At 39.0% G+C, this 13,660-nt stretch overlaps 2 pseudogenes; both read right to left on the minus strand.

Moving 5' to 3' along the window:
• Positions 1–3,354: 3,354 nt before the first annotated feature.
• Positions 3,355–5,065, minus strand: LOC106995446 (testis-specific chromodomain protein Y 1-like; annotated as a pseudogene).
• Positions 5,066–9,251: 4,186 nt separating this feature from the next.
• On the minus strand, positions 9,252–13,406 carry LOC106995442 (testis-specific chromodomain protein Y 2-like; annotated as a pseudogene).
• Between the last annotated feature and the right edge of the window lie 254 nt (positions 13,407–13,660).

Here is a 13,660-nt window from a genome sequence, read left to right on the forward strand (position 1 = left end):
GGAAGCTCCACCTCTGGGGTTTAGGCCATTCTCCTGCATTAACCTACTGAGTAGCTGGGACTATAGGTGCCCACCATCACATGTGGCTAATTTTTTTTTTTTTTTTTTTTGTATTTTTAGTAGACATGGAGTTTCACCATGTTAGCCAGGATGATCTTGATCTCCATATCCTTGTGATCTGGCCACATTGACCTCCCAAAGTGCTGCAATTATAGGCACGAGCCACAGTGCCCAGCCCCTGTTGACACTTTTAATTAAACCCTTTCCAAGTCCATGAACTAAAAACGAAGTTTGCAGTCCCTCATTTTGAGGTGTCACACAGATTTTTTTAATCTCAAGAAAATTAAAAATTATGAATGCAAAATGTGAGATTATAGCAAATGTTTAATAAGTTAACTTCTGGTGGAGTAGAGTCAGTTGCTCACTTTGTGGAAGACAGTGATATTTTTATGGACTCGGAAGAAAGAAAATGTACTGAAAAAATGTCTTGAAAAAAGCACTACTCATCTTTTCTGGGACCTTGAGCCTAGAACTATTAATAGCTGAAGTAATGACTCAGCTTGTCTCAGGAACTCGCCCCTAAGCCACGTGAAAGCATGGCCCAGAAACCTGGCCTGGGACCAGAGGCTAAAATGATAATTTACAGAAACTTTGCTTGGAGTCTAAAGCATGTTTAGTAATATAAGGGGCCCTTCATAACACACAGGAGTCCAGTGTGTACATGTTTGGAAAAAGAGAGAGGCTATTTCCTGGAAGCCCTCTGTTTAAACAAAATACATAACATTTGAATGGGGGGCATTTTTTTTTTTTTTTTCTGAGTAGCTGTGGGAATGCCTTAAGCACAAAAAATGTTGGGCTTTTGTTTTCTTGTTTTTTTTTTTTTTTAATGTATTTGCATGGGCCACAGGATTGTGCAGGATTCTTAAATTTGTGTCTGCAGCCTGATTTTTCAGGCTGTTTCTCTGCTTATCAAAATGTTACCAATAATCCACCTCAACTATGTAGCTTTTCTTTGTCAATACTATTGAAGATGTAGGTAATTTGTGAGCAGGGGAAGGCATCTTGTTTGAAGTTTCCTATGTGCAAAGCCTTTTTGTTCTGTGAAACAACCCAAGTCTTTTTAAATATTCTAAAATTTCGCATGCCTTCTCAGCAGTCATGTCAGAAAACCCTACAGTAAACAACTCCCAAATGTCAGAGAAACGTTCTCCCTGGAAACAGTCAAAAGTAAATTTTGTTGCTTCAGCATTTCTCAACTTCTTGATCTAGAGAATCTTTTAGTCATATCATCATCAGCTTTTCCAGTTTTAACATCCAGCCCTCCAAGTCCGTTACTACCCCTAAAGGAAATGCCCAGTGAATGAGGTGCCTGTAAAGTGCCTGTTTCTTTTTCATTACAGTACCTCAAACAAATAAAGTAAGACCCTGGGAAGTTTTCTGATATATCAATAAATATAGAGAGCTTTCTAATATCTAGCCCTCTTTGTAGTCTTATGAGGGAAGATGTTACGTTATTCCTAAGCCAAAATCTTGCTGCTTCTGAGAAATAGCCCTACAGGCAACAGAAATGTGCTGGGCCAAATCACATTTCTTCTACAGCATGTCATAATAAACAAAAAGCAGTCAAAGAGAGAGAGTGAAGGAAAGACAAGACCATAATTTCCAGTAGCAAGAGACACAGAGCCCCTTGAAAACCCTAATTTAAGCCATAGTGAGCCCATGGATAAGTGGAAAAAAAAAAAAAAGGAAAAAATAAAGCAGGATTTTGGCCCTTAAAAGAGCCCAAATCTAAACCTTTCCCAAGCCAGGGTTATAGCAACATTTTTGGATCTTGCAGTTCCTGGCATTTCTATATTTCTGGATGCCACTGCCTTCTTCAGTGCCTGGAGAAGAGAAAGCTTGTGGTATGCATGCTTCACCTAAAGATTTGCAGGGAGCTGTCACCCGTACCAGCACCTGACCTGCATGCCTCATCACAGAAAACACATCTAGCTGTGTGCAGTGACTGGACTCAACCATCACTCACTTACACATCTGCCTCCATTCTGCACCTGGTGCATCCATAGCGAAATGAAACCTAAGCCCATAGTTTGAGCTGAGTGCAGCCTGGAGGATGGGTGTGTAAAATTATAAAAGCAGGTTCAAGAGAAACTTGCACAAAGGTGCCAGTATCCACAGAGATTCTTCGCTGGTGAAGCGACACCCTAGAGATCCTATGACAAAGGTGACATTCATCACCAGTGGCGAGTGGGTTATTCAATTTTGCCTATGTAATGCCTCCATAAAACCCAACAAGACAGGATTTAGAGAACTTCTGAGTAGCTTAACACATACAGTGTTCTAGAAAATTGTGTGCTCATCAAAGCAGACACTGATAATTTTTAATGTCATACAGAATGTAGGTGTCTTTTCTTTGTTTTGAAAGAAGTTTCTGCCATAAATCTGCACATTACAAATATTAGACCGTGGATATTTCCACCAAAATGATTCCATACTTCACTAATATGGTGCAACCAGTTTTACTTTAGAGAGATAAAGTTTTCTTCTGTTAACTGGGTAAGAACTAGGCATTTGTTAAAAATAAAGGAGAAAGAAAGAAAGAGAGAGAAAAGAAAGAAAGAAAAAGAAAGAAAAGAAGGAAAGAAAGAAAGAAAGAAAGAAAGAAAGAAAGAAAGAAAGAAAGAAAGAAAGAAAGAAAGAAAGAAAGGAAAGAAAGAATCAAGTGATATCTCACCACAAATTGTAATCATATGTTCCACTTAGGAGAATGATCATTAGTGAATTTTATGTGAGAAATATTTATTCTAAAAGATAAGTCTTTTAATTTATAATTTTGTGTCTCTGAACTATCTGTGCCGCTATAAAGTCAAGGGCACCATCTCCAATAGTTCTGTGTCTTTCTTTGTGAGAGGAAAGCTGAGGCTGCTTCACACCCCCAGAAGACTCTGTATTCTGGGATATAAAAATAAGAAAACTAAACATTATTACAGAATTCTCCCTCATCCACATCTAATAAAACACAATTCTGGTCTAATATATGGTAGTAGCCATAGATATGAATCAGAGCGTGAAAGAACAGTCTAGTGTCCAACAGCCTGCCTTCATCTTTGGGCTTAAGTGTGCGCAAAATAATCACATTTGGGCAAATAAGCTGTTTTGTTGCTTCTTTTAAGCTACAGTGCTTAAAAATGCCATGATAATTTAAATACCTAGCTTGGACATTTCCAGTTCTGTTTCCAAGCCTTAGCTGTGTATGAAATTGCTTTGAGCTATGAAGCTGGATTAGGGCATCTTGCAACTCATGATGCATTTAGTTCAGTTCAGTTCTTGTGTCCTGAGCAGATGGACTGACAATTAAAACTCAACAATTTGATTTTCAACATACTTTAGCATGGATTCTATCCCTTGGGCTGAGGCCCAGATCTTCCTCAGCACCTCACACTCTCTCTCATTGGCCTGTTCCAACTCTGTCTTAATATTACAGTGAACAAGGGCCTTACATTCTTCCAGCACAACTCGCTTATATGAGGCAACCTCCTTAATTTGAATCACAACCTCTTGGGTGAAAGTTCCAGTCAAAACACCTGAGACACCTGGCCTTTGGCACATGCCTCCCATGCTGTCAGCTTTCATCCAGCAGTTAATATTTCATTGGCAGATGCTTTACCCATGATTTTCAGAAATGTAACAGTAGAACAGTCATCTGAACTCTGTCCAAAGGTTGTGTAAGGGGTTTTGTACCAGCCTTTTCATTAGCCCACATGAGATGACAAAGAGGCAGTATGGATGCACCTAATCCAATGGCAGGCCGTTGACTGATACACCAATAGGCTTTTTAAATTGAATAAAACTATTCACAAAGTTGTTGATGGTATCCACGATTCCAAGGCTTTCTCTGTTTCTGTCATTCCTTAAGTGCTTCACAAAGTACCCAAAATCAAGACCACAGCAAAAGACAATTCCAGCTGTGCTGAAGAGCACGAGATTGCTGTCATCCACAGCAGCCCTATTCACAGCACTCACCATTTCTTTAATTACTTCTGTATTCTGAGCATTTTTTTTCTGTCGATCTGGTTGATAGCAATATCTGGGTGAATCCATCCTCTTTCTTCACTACAATGTCTCTGTATGTGCCGGCACTTTCTGTTAGCCTTATGGTGAAGTACATCTTCTTGATAAAAGACTGGTCTCTGCCATCGTCAGTAACATTTCTTTGCCCACCTTTCACTCTTGGAACTAATGTATGCATGTCTGTTGTTCCATTGACTGTTAGTGGGTCTATTATATACCACTATAGCTTTTTTGGTAGCTGAGCCTGTGGCCATGGAAGTGGTAACTGAGCCTGTGACCGTGGAATTAGTAACTGAGCCAGACATCTGAGACATTAGTGTGTGTATCTGGGTCCTGTGTTCTATTCCAGCCTGTTCTGCACTGGGACCTGATGAAGTGTCGTTGACGAGTTTCCCTTCTGTCACCTTGAAGACCACCATGTCCTGCCAATCTGCTGCAATAGGGTCCAGTTTCTCAAGTTCCTGAATGCCACTTACAGTTTTCTTGTTGTAAATGACTGGCTGTTTTTGGATCTGTGGTGTTTGCCAGTCACGAGCATTTTAGAAGAGTTCTTAGAATAGTTTGCTTTGGTAGATCTGGAAGTTCCTTTTCTGGCATTGTTTGAGAAAACTCTACTTGTTGTGGTCCATGTCAGTTTTTTCTGTTTTTCACTCTGTCATCTATTAAAATCACGTATACATTTTTCACAGTTCATGAGGTGCTGCTCTGGTTCCCAAGTGTCATCCTGTTTGTCGTAACCTTTGCACCAAACCAAATACTCTGTATTCCCATTTTTGTCTTGTCTTTTGTCAACAATAGTTTCAACTTCAAACTCCTGGTAAGCCATGAAGAAAGACACAGGATTGGAGCAGTTGCTGTGCCAAATTTGTTTCAGTTGTATCTCCACACAGCCACTTCTTTCTGCCTCCAGTGCTTCACCAGGTTCTCCATATGGATGAGGCTCTTCTCCTTCATCACCACTGGTGCAGTGAAAATTGTGTCAAGTAGCAGCTATGCTATGTGCCTTAGGCTTTCCACACTTACTCCCTGATGAGACAGCTTGGGCTTTGTCTCATGGTGCCTGAGAGCTTACTCAATAGCCTCAGGGAAGAGTAACTAAATCCACAGCCCCTACCCTCTGATGTAGTACAGAAAGCTTTCTTCCTTCCTGTTACTCTTTTGTGTTTGCTTGTTTAATTGTGGTTGCAACAATGATTATATTAAACATTCCAATGTTATAACATTTTAAAAGTTACACTAGCTTACCTTCAGTAACATACAAAATGTTTACTCCTGTATAACGTCACTCCATTTTTCACTTTCTGAGTTCTCAAAATTACACCTTTATGCCTTGTATGTCAAAAACACAAATTAGTGATAGATTTTTTAAATTAAATACACTAGTGTTTTAAGTTATGCGGAGAACAAATTGTGGCAGTGCACATTGTTAACTTTCTTATCTTATATTTTTTTGTGTATTTATCTTTTTCTTAATCTTTGTTTGTTCATAGTGCTTTTGAGTGTCTGTTCATTTTACCCTGAAGTACTCCATAAAACATTTCTTAAAGGGTAGTCTACTGATAAAAGGTTCCACTTCTTATCTGGGAATGTTGTCATTTGTCCCTCATGTTTGATGGACAGTTTTTTCGATCATAAGGTTTGGGTTTGACAAATTTTTCTGACATCACTTGGAATATATTAGTCTACTGCTTTCTGTCATCTTACTTTTCAGATAACAAATCCACTGGTTATTCAGTGGTTATTCAGATAAGAAATCTACTGGTTATTTTTGAGGGTTCTTTTACATGACTAGCTACTTCCCTTGAAAATCCTCAAAATTTCTCTCTATTTGTTGTAGACAGTTTAATTATCAGGTAAGTTTGCATTTTTTTCTTTGAGTTTCTCTTACTTGGAGTTAGAGGAATTTCTTCCATGCTTATTTATTGTCTTAAATTGTTGCATTCTTTATGACTATTTTGTTGAATAGTCATCTTGATTCTTTGTCTCTTCCTTTGAACTTCCTGAATGCATATAATTATGGCTGCTTGATGGTGTCCCTCAGGATTCTAGGCTGCATAAATCCACCTTGACCCTTTCCAGACTGTGTGGGTGACCACTATATGGTTGACTGTCCCCAAGTGTGTGTATCACAGTGTGGGACCATTTTGTCAGTTGGTCTCACAAGCTGATGCAACCCAGAGCTCAATTCCCAGACTTCAGTCATTGCAGTCTCATGAGTGCACCACAATGTAGCAATCTCTAATTGTGAGTTATCACACAGAGCTCTTTGTTTCATGGCCAAGAAAATGAAGAAGCATGGATGCAAACAGGTTGAAGCAAAACTTTTATAAGTGAAAGTAAAAATCTCTTCACAGTGGAGGTGGAATGAGAGTGGTTTACCTACTATGAAGCTGGGCTTTATGGTTTCTAAAGACAGGGAAGTATAGAAATGTGCTAAGTAGGCTTGGAGAAGCATTATTTGGCTTGGCCCTGAACTTTGGCCTTGGATTCATCTGGAGCTGAAGTGATGATTTACAGAAGCTACTAAGCTCAGCCTTGGAACTTGGTCCTGGACCAAGAAGGAGCTGAAAGTGACAGCTTGGCCTGAGACCTTGACTTGGGACCAATGACAGATGATGCAAAGTTCAACTAGGAAGAAAAGGTTAATAACCAAAAGAAGAAAGCTCATCACAGTAAAGAGGGGATTTGCGAGAGTTTCCAACTATAAAGCTGGGTCAGGGCTTTTTATGAACTGGAAAGAATGAAATGTTCTCAGGTGTCTGTGGGCTGTCTTGAAGAAAGCACTAATCAGCTAGGTTCAGTATCTGGCCTGGGAAAAATGAGAGGCTAAAGCAAAACCTTCGTCTGGAACACTGGGCCAAGGAAAAGCAGAAGCTGAAGTGATAATTCATAAATGCTTGATTCGCATTCCAAAGCATGCCCAAAATAGAAAAGTATTACATCAGAGCCCACTGGAGCCAACCGTGTATCATGCCCACAAAGGGAGAGAGTGTGTATTTTCTTGAAGTCTGCTGATTATATGAATGACAAAGGCACTTACTCCTTTGACCCTGTTCCCTTATCTGTGTACCTGTGAATATGTTTTAGGTAAAAATGACAAAGGCAGTTTCATGTTCTCTGTTGTTTTCTTACTAGTGCAGCTATGGATATATGTTTAGGCTATCCTCCTCTTCAACTTATTTTCAATCAATGTCTGCAGTCTAAGTTTTCATGCTGTTCCTGTGTATAAAGAGTTTCTCCAAAAACCCTTTCTAGCTTCCTCATTCTTTGTTCTTTCACACTTTCATTAAGGTAATTTTGTGTATTTTGTAGATTAAACAAAGATTATGTTAAGGAATTTTCTGTGCAGTTTTCCACTTTTGTCATGGAATCAATCAAGGTTCACATTAGAGTACATTAGAAATTTTTGTATTAGCCATGTTAAATCTATACTTTCTCCTTTTAAAATAAAGATTTTTAATAAAGGAATACTTTATTTTAATTTTGATGTTTGAACACTCTAGTCCTGGGGTTTTCTTGTTAGTAGCTGTAAGGTTGTAAAATATATTTGGTGTTTGTCTGCTTTCCGCGGTAGAACTCTTAAAATCTTTGGGATCTCCAAAGTGCTGTCTTTTAATATGATAATGTTGACTGAGAGCTTCATGCTGGGGCTTGTCAATGAAAAGACAAAGGCATGATTTGAGGGTACCAACACTTGAGTTCACTCTGCATCATTCTAAAATGGGAGGGGTGCTGCAGGTAATGGCGGCAGCAGCCCATTTAGAGAGGCTGCTGCAAAGATACCAGGTGCAGTGAGGGAGGTAAAGCCAGAGCTGTGCATTCTGTGAAACTGGTGGAAACCGAGAAAAAGCAGAAACCACACTCACATCCACTTTGAATTAGCAGGAGCCCCACATACTCAGGAGCAGTGGCAGCTGCCCCACCACAGATGCAGACTCAGGCATCCTTCAGCTTTCCGAGGCCTGGGAAGTCATCCTTCCAACAAAGGCCCTGAAGTGCCTGCTCTCATTGCCTGGCCTCTCCCAGCTCCCAGTGCCCACTCTGATGTTGTGCAAATGTGCTACCATCCACAGAGATTCTTGGCTGGTGAAGTGACACCCTAGAGATCCTGTGCCGAAGGTTATATTTATCACCAGTGGCCAGTGGATTATTCAATCATGCCTATGTAATGGAGCCTCCATTGAAACCAACAGGAAAGGATTCAGAGTGCTTCTGGATAGCTGAACACGTAGAGTGTTCTAGAAAATTGTGGGCACATAAAATCAGACACCAATAATGTTAAATGTCATACTGAGTGTAGGAGACTTTTCTTCATTTTGAAAGACATTTCTGCCTTGAATAATGTGTCCAGAATTTTAATTTATTAACTAGAGCATACTCTAAGTTAATCTATGTCTGCATAGGATAAACATTAAAATGTCGATATTTCCACAAGAATGATTCCATAATTCACTAGTATGGTACAACAAGTTTTACTTTAGAGAAATAAAGATTTATTTTTTTAACTGAGTAAGAACTAGACATTTATAAAAGAAAAGAAAATCAAGTGATACATCAGCATAAATTCTAACCATATGTTTATTTTAGGAGAATGATTGCCTGTGAATTTTGTGTCAGAAATATTTATCCTAAAAGATAAGTCTTCTAATTTAGAATTTTGTGTCTCTGAGGTAAGTGTGCCACTATAAAGTCAAATGCACCATCTCTGATAATTCTGTGTCTATTTTTATGTGCGAGGAGAGTAAAAGCTGCCTCATACCCTAGTAGACTCTGCATTATAGGATATAAAAATATGAAAAGTAAATATTATTACATAAATCTCTGTCATCCAAATCTAATAAAACACAATTCTCCTCTTATATATAGTAGAAGACACAGATAAAACTTAGATCTTGCAAAAACAGTCTAGTGCTCACCAGTCTGCTTTTATATTTGGGCTTATGTGTTCATCACATAATCACATTTAGGCAAAGAAGCTGTTTTATTACTTACTTTAAATTTGCAGTGCTTAAAAATGCTTTGACATTTTAAATACACAGCTTGGACATTTTCAGTTCTCCTTTCAGGCCTTAGCTATGAGTGAAATTGTTTTGGGCTATGAAGATGGATTAGGGCATCTTACCACTTATGATGCATTTCATTCAGCTCAGTTATTGTGTCCTGAGCAGAGAGACTGACAATTAAAACTCCTCAATTGTATTTTGCACATACTTTAACATGGCTTCAGTCCTTTCAGCTGAGCCCCAGATTTTCTTCAGCAATTCACACTCTGTCTCTGTGGCCTTTTCCAATTTCATCTTAATATTACAGCATACAAGGGCTTTCCATTTCTCCAGCACACAACTCGATTACATGAGGCAGGCTTCTTCATTTGTATCATAACCTACATGGTGAAACTTGCAAAGACCTGAGAGACCAGGCCTGTGACACATGCCTCCTCTGCTGTCAGCTTTCACCCAGCAATTAAACAATTCATTGGCAGATGCTTCACTCATGTGCTAGGGAAATGTAACGGTAGAACAGCCATCTGCCCTCTGTCCAAACATCATATAAGGGGTTTGAAACCAAGCTGTTTCATTAGCTCACACTAAAGCACAAAGACACAATGTGGATGCACCTATTCCAAAGGATGGGTCGCTGACTGATACAACAATAGGCTTTTTAAATTCATTGGAAGTATTCACAAAGTTCTTGAGGGTGTCCACCATTTCAAGACTTGTTCTGTTTCTGTCATTCCTTAAATGCTTCACAAAGTACCCAAAGCCAAGACCACAGCAAAGACACTTCCAGCTGCACTGAACATCACAAGATTGCTGTTACCCACAGCAGCCCTATTCAGAGCATTCACCATTTCTTTAATTACTTCTGCATTCAGAGCATTTTTTTTCTGTCAATCTAGTTGATAGCAGTATCTGGGTGAATCCGTCCTCTTTCTTCACTACAATGTCTCTGTATGTGCTGGCACTTTCTGTTAGGCTTATGGTGAAGTATATCTTCTTGATAAAAGGCTGGACTCTGCCATCATCAGTAACATTTCTTTGCCCACCTTTCACTCTTGGAACTAATGTATGCATGTCTGTTGTTCCATTGGCTGTTAATGGGCCCATTAATACCACTATACCTTCTTTTGGTAGCTGAGGCTGCAGCCATGGAAGCAGTAACAAAGCCAGATAACTGAGAAAATAGTGGGTGAATCTGGGCCTTGTTCTCTATTCCACACTGTCCTGCCCTGGGAACTGAAAAAATCCTGACGAGCTTCCCTTTCTCCTCTTTGAAGACCACTGTATCCTGCTGATCTGCTGCAATAGGGTTCATTTTCTTGACTTCCTGAATGACACTCACTGTGTTCTTGTTGTTAAAGGGGCTGTGAGGGGCAAGCGTCCTTCTTGATAGTTGAATTACTAGCTCCATATTCTTTGGGTCGGAGAGAGGTGATGCTGGGTTCTGCTAACATTCTGGCTGGCAGCACATAGCTAGCTGCTTTTGAATGTGTCGTATTTGCCAGTCACTAGCGTTTTAGGAATGCTGTTAGAAAAGTTAGGTTTGGTAGATCTAGAAGTTCCTCTTCTGGCACTGTTTGAAAATCTTCTGCTTGTTTTGGTCCATGCCATTTTTTTTTTTTTTCTGTTTTTCAGTCTGTCATCTGTTAAAGTCATATACACATTTTTCACCGGAGCTGCTCTGGTTCCCAAGTGTCATGCTGTTTCTCCTAAACTTTCCAACACCAAAACTTTTTTTTTTTTTTTAAGACAGAGTCTTGCTGTATCACCCAGGCAAAATTACAGTGGCACAGTTGTGCAATCTTGGCTCACTGTAACCTCCCTCTCCCAGGTTCATGCGATTCTCCAGCCTCAGCCTCGGGAGTAGCCGAGATTAGGGGAGCCTGCGACCATACCCAACTAATTTTGTGTATTTTTAGTAGAAACAGGTTTTCACTGTATTAGCCAGGATAGTCTTGGTCTCCTGAACTCCTGATCCTCCGCCTCGGTCTTTCAAAGTGCTGGGATTACAGGCATGAGCCACTGTGCCTAACCTCCATCTTCCCACTTTTGTCTTGTCTTTTGTCAACAATAGTTTCAACTTCAAACTCCTGGAAAGCTATGAAGAAAGAGACATGATTGGAGCAGTTGCTGTGCCAACTTTGTTTCAGTTGTGTCTCCACATAGCCACTTCTTTCTGCTTCCAGTTCTTCACCAGGTTCTCTATATGGATGAGCCTATTCTACTTCATCACCACTGGAGTAGTGGAAACTGTGAAATAGCAGCTATGCTATGTATCTCAGCCTCTCCACACTTACTCCCTGGTGGGACAGCTTGGACTTTGTCTCATGGTACATGAGAGCTGGCTCGGTAGCCTCAGGTGAGGGTAACTAAATCCAGGCTCACTGCAAGCTCCGCCTCCCGGGTTCACGCCATTCTCCTGCCTCAGCCTCCCGAGTAGCTGGGACTACAGGCGCCCGCCACCTCGCCCAGCTAGTTTTTTGTATTTTTTAGTAGAGACGGGGTTTCACCATGTTAGCCAGGATGGTCTCGATCTCCTGACCTCGTGATCCACCCGTCTCGGCCTCCCAAAGTGCTGGGATTACAGGCTTGAGCCACCGCGCCTGACCTCTCTTTTTCTTTTTTAATTATCATTGATATTATGATGACATTGAATATTCTAAAGTTATTCCACTTTTAAAGTTATGCTAGCTTACCTTCAATAACTTACAAATCCCTTACCCCTGTATAGCATCACTCCCATTAGTTCACTTACCGAGTTCTCAAAATCATAACTTTATGCATTGTATGTCAAAAACACAAGTTAGTGATAGTATTTTTATTAAATATGTTAGTTTATTAAATTACATGGGAAACAAATTGGGGAGTTGTACATTGTTAACTTTTTATGTTTTATAATTGTTCTTGTATTTACCTTTACCTTAATATATATTCATTCATACTGCTCTTTAATGTCTGTTTATTTTACTGTGAAGTATCCCATAACACATTCTTTTAAAAGGTAGTCTACTGGTGAAAAATCCCAGGTTTTATCTGGAAATGTCATAATTTCTCCCTCATTTGTGATGGACAAAATTTTTTGAACATAAGATTTCTGTTCAAAAGTTTTTTCTGACATCATTTGGAACATGTTAGTCTATTGATTTCTGTCTTCTGAGTTTTCAGATATCTGCTGATTATTTCTGAGGGTTCTTTGAAGATGATTAGCCACTTCTCTTGCTGCTTTCAAGATTTTCTCTGTCTTTCTTTTAAAGAGTTTCATTATCATATAATTTGAGTTTGTTTCTTTGCATTTCTCTTTGTTGGTGTTTGTTGAGTTTGACATTTTTTACCACTATTGTTTCTAAATAGTCTTCCTGAATCTTTGTCTCATTCTTTGAATTTCCAGTATGCGCAATATGGCTGCTTGATAGTGTCCCACAGCATTTTAGGCTGTGTTCTCATGACTGTGTTTTTTCCATCACTTCCTAATCTAATCATGTCAACTACCCTTTCTTTGATTTGCTGATAGATTGTTCTTCCCCCGGCTCAAGTCTGCTTTTAAATATCTGTAGTGTATATGAATATATATATATATACACACACACACACACACACACAGAGTTATATATATATATATCTTTGTAGACTTTTTTAGATTGTAAAATAGTTTCACTCTTTCTATTAATAATTTTTGTTCATAATTTTTGTATTTCTTTTGTTTATTCTATTAGCTTACTATGAAGCTTAATTTTAAATACTATGTTTTGGTAAGACTTCCATTTGGGCTGTCTAAAAAAAGTTTCATATCATAATTTTTTTTTATTTTTATGAGCCATACTTCTCTATTTCACTCTATGGTTTATGATTTTGCTGTTGCTGAAAACAAGCATTTAAATTTTAAAGGGCTGTAACTTTGAAAATAAGACTTTTCTTCTGTGGTTTAGTAGGGTTTTTTAAATTCATTATATAGACTCTTTCTCTCCTGTAAATCAGCCTTACTGAGCTTCTTCTTGGGTCTTTTTTGAGCTGCATTGTTTGGGGTCACATAATCATTAAAACCAAAATTCATTCTACACACACACACACACACACACACACACACGATTAGTTTTGAATGTTTCTGCCCACAAATGTCTAACCTCTTAAGAGAAAAAGAAGAACAATTAGGAAAAAATGTTCTGGTTTTTTAAATCTTCTGAAAATTGATTGCACAGAAGGACAAAGAGCCTGCATAGTATTTGGGGAATAAAACAATGACTGTTCACCTCTGTCGAGACCTCCATAAAGCAGAAGCAGCTGTCGGTGAACAACTCCTCCTGAGATTTGGAGGACAGGGTTCTTTTTGTTTATCATGGCTCTTGTAAGGTGCTCCAGAAATACGTGCAAGGCAGCATCCCACAGTGTTGGTTAATAAAGAATAAGTAGCTGCTGTTGATCTGTGCTATAAAATTGATAAAATTTAATTTTTGTTATACAAATCATTTTTTGGAAGCTGTAAACCTTCAGATAGACTTCGGAATTCTATGGTGATAGCATCGTACTAATCCTGCCACAGCCCCTATTGTATAGTTGAAGAGATGGTGTATAGTGCTCTGTAGTACATTGCA

This window comes from Macaca mulatta, chromosome Y, assembly GCF_049350105.2.
Source record: "Macaca mulatta isolate MMU2019108-1 chromosome Y, T2T-MMU8v2.0, whole genome shotgun sequence".
Lineage (NCBI taxonomy): Eukaryota > Metazoa > Chordata > Mammalia > Primates > Cercopithecidae > Macaca > Macaca mulatta.